At 44.3% G+C, this 3418-nt stretch overlaps 1 long non-coding RNA gene across 1 annotated transcript; it reads right to left on the bottom strand.

Annotated features, from left to right (window-relative positions):
• Positions 1-236: 236 nt before the first annotated feature.
• On the bottom strand, positions 237-2894 carry LOC309331055. Its single transcript, XR_014151710.1, has 2 exons — positions 2654-2894; positions 237-857 (listed from the first exon to the last, which is right to left on the bottom strand). It is a non-coding gene; the product is annotated as an uncharacterized lncRNA (long non-coding RNA).
• Positions 2895-3418: the final 524 nt, after the last annotated feature.

Below are 3418 nucleotides of genomic sequence, written 5' to 3'. Positions count from 1 at the left end.
ATGGTACCTTGGTTAGTGTTACACTAGGAACCGAGAGCCCAGGCTTAAAATCTCCACTTGTTCACTGGGTGTCCTTGGGCCATTCACTGCCTCTCAGCACAATCTACCTCACAGGGTTGTTGTGGACGTTAAAAGAGAGGGAGAACCACGTGTGCCACCTGAGGCTCCTTAGAGAAAAAGGTCAGATGTAAACGCAGTAAAGAGATAAGTCAAACACATGCTTTAAACAACTGAGATGCAGAACAGATTTCCAGATTTATTGGCTCCAGCAGAAGACTGAGGAAAGGCTTGGGGTGTGGGGGGAAATCAGCTAAAGAACAAGATCCGATCTTGCATCTGCAGAAGATCAGCCATCAGGTGTTGGAAATGACACACCAGTGTGGGCTGGCGGGTGGTGGCATTCTTTTCCGGGTTGGGAAAATAGCTTGCAAAGGTGTGTGCAGGAAGGCAGAGGAGCAAGCGTAGCTTTGAGCAGTAATCTCAGCAGGGCGAGAGCCAGGAGCGAACCATCAGGATCTCCCAGAGGGCTCTCCGGTTGTTGGGGTGAACCGTCGGAAGACCAGATGGATGTCTTTAGCAGCACTTCTTTGGAGCGCAACAACCCTGGGTATATTGGGCCGGCGCACAGCATGCCATCATGGGAGCACAACAGTATCGCATGGGGCGGACATACACAATCTTGCAGGATTGTCCGGATGACCCGCAGCACGATCCGCAGCAAGATCCACAGCACGATCCACAGCAAGACCCAGAGGATTGAGAGGTGGCCTGCATAGGCATACACATGATCTGCTTGTTGGAATGACTGCTTCCACCACAACAGCCACAACAACTCATCTTGAAATCTAGGTTAAAAACTGGAAAGAACAAAAAGGGTCAAAGCAATGCTTTGTGTCAGGAATTGCTCCTGCCTCCTCCCTCTGACCCTGCACAAATATTTCCCATTGAATGAACAGGGGAAAATGCATTTGATAATTACGAATGGGGAATGGAGACCCATAGGAACATAGGAAGCTGCCTTAGATTTAATCAGAACATGGGTCCATCTTGCTCAGTATTGTCCACACTGACTGGCAGAAGCTCTCCAGGGTTTCAGGTGGAGGATACACCCAGCCCTACCTACCTATACCAGGGATCGAACCTGAAACTTTCTTCACGCAAAGCATCTTGTCTACCATTGAGCTATGGTCCTTCCCCAAAGGGTCACATCAAAGGGTTATTTTGAATGGCAGATTTATGACCTTGCACACATATTTTTTAATAGGCTTTATTTATTTATTGCCTGCCCTTCATCCTAAGGTCTGGAGCAGTTTACAACATTAAAAAAGAGAATTTAAAGCAACTTATTTAAAATAAGGCAGGTACTAAAAATATACACAAGTGTCAAAAGCCAGGGTAGTTATAAAGTCTTCCAGAAACTTGTATCCTGAAATCTGTTTAGTATAATACAAATCACACACACATGAACCAAGTAATAACTCTACATGAGATCACACACAGGCATGTTAACATGTTAAGCATTTTACAGTGAGAAATTCAACGGGCGATATCCAAATTATCATCCTTGCAGACCCAATGGAATTAATTTTGTAAACCACTTTGAGAGGTTTTGCTTTTGTTGTTTTTTGTGTTTTTTGTTTTCTTACAATCAAGTAATGTATAATTTTTAAATAAATAAATAATAAATTCTATCCAATGTTAGACCTAATCAGGGCAGGCCCACTGAATTATAATGGACATGACTCGATTAGGTCCATCAGATAGGACTACATCCCCAGTGCTAGTCCTCTACTCAGAGTAAAACCACAGACATTAATAGAGATGGTTAACTTAACGTCCATCATTTTCAATGTGTCCACTATAGTTGGATTCAATCTGTGGTATCTGACTAAGTCATATCCAGACCATATTTAACTGAAATCAACGGAGGCACATAATTCATTTAAGTACAATGGTCTCAATGTGTCATGGAAGGGGATCTCCAGATGCTGTTAAACTGCAACTCCCACCCTCCTTTGCCATTGACCATGTTTGGCAGGGATGTTGGGGGTTGGAGTCCAAAAACATCTGGAGGGCACTGGGTTAGGAGAGGCTGATCTAATCCATCTTGTTTCTTGCAGGAAGCTATAGTGCAGAATGTTTTGATCTACTGCCTCTGCTGTAGATGTCCACATTGCCTCTGCTCAAATACTTTCAGGGGGAAAAGAGCCCACCTCTTTTTGAATCTCACACAAATAGGAATTTCTCCATTTTTTTCAAAGTCAATACTTGCTTTCCTGAAATATCCACCCATTGGTTCAAAGTCACGGAGGACAAGCCTCCTTAATCCCCTTTATCTTCTGTGTAGGCCTTATATAAGATACCATAATTTACGTTACTGAATCATTGCCTACAGATTTGCAGAAAATAAAAGAAAATCCTAAAAAGATTGGAAGCTGCCCCGTAACCCTTCTAGCTCAGTACTGTCTATACTGGCAGCTCCCCAGGGATAAATAGACAGGGAGGGTTTCTCAGCCCTTCCCGGAGTTGCAGGGGATCAAACCTATGGCCTTCTGCATGCAGAACAGATGTTCTACCCCTGAGCCACAACCCCTTGCTTCAGCATCCATTGCTTCAGCATCAAAATGATGAGGATCAGAAGAGAATGACTTACCCGGTTCACAAATCGAAGAGCAAGCGAAGAGCAGCAAAGTCAAATGTGTGAAGGACTCTGGGCCGGAGTTGGACTTTTTATACAGCTCCGAACAAACTGAACCCAGGAAATGAGACACAGATGGAGAATGGAGAATTCTTGATTTGCCAATCAAGTTGTTTGCGTTCTTCCTGCCGGTCCTCCTCGATTCGGTCCCGAGGTCCACATTTTTGGACGGATGCACAGCCCAGCCCTGAGTTGATGAGAGCTATTTGGTAAATAACGATCCAGAAAAGCCTGTATCAGGGCCGGGAGGCAGAACCCAGGAGGCAATTTTTTGAGGATATCAGAATGCATGCACGAGGACGGTGGCATTCAGAAGACGTTATTACTCATTAAGCACCCAGCTTAAGGCTAATTATTAGGATCTTGGTTCCGTGACACCTAATTGTCCCATCTGATGGTTGGCCCGTCACTGCTTCTAAACTAATTTCTCCCCATAAAAGCAATGTCATAAACAGCAATTGTAAAAAATAAACTATTTGAAGATAAAGCCCATATAGGCAGGTCATCATGGCAAGAGCTATTGCTGGCTGGGTTTGCTCAGTAGCAATGTAGCTCAGTGAAAGACATATGTCCCTGCTGCTAAACATGAAAACTTTGGGCTGCATCCAACTAACTCAGAGTAGACCCACTGAAAGAAAAGGATCTACACCTGTCCACTGATTTCAGTGGGCCTACTCTGAGTAGGGCTGACATTGCAGTCAACCCGTTATATATCCAACT

The sequence above is a fragment of the Podarcis erhardii genome (genome assembly GCF_964252035.2).
Source record: "Podarcis erhardii genome assembly, chromosome: 15".
Classification (NCBI taxonomy): domain Eukaryota; kingdom Metazoa; phylum Chordata; class Lepidosauria; order Squamata; family Lacertidae; genus Podarcis; species Podarcis erhardii.
This window is presented reverse-complemented; position numbering and strand designations above follow the sequence as displayed.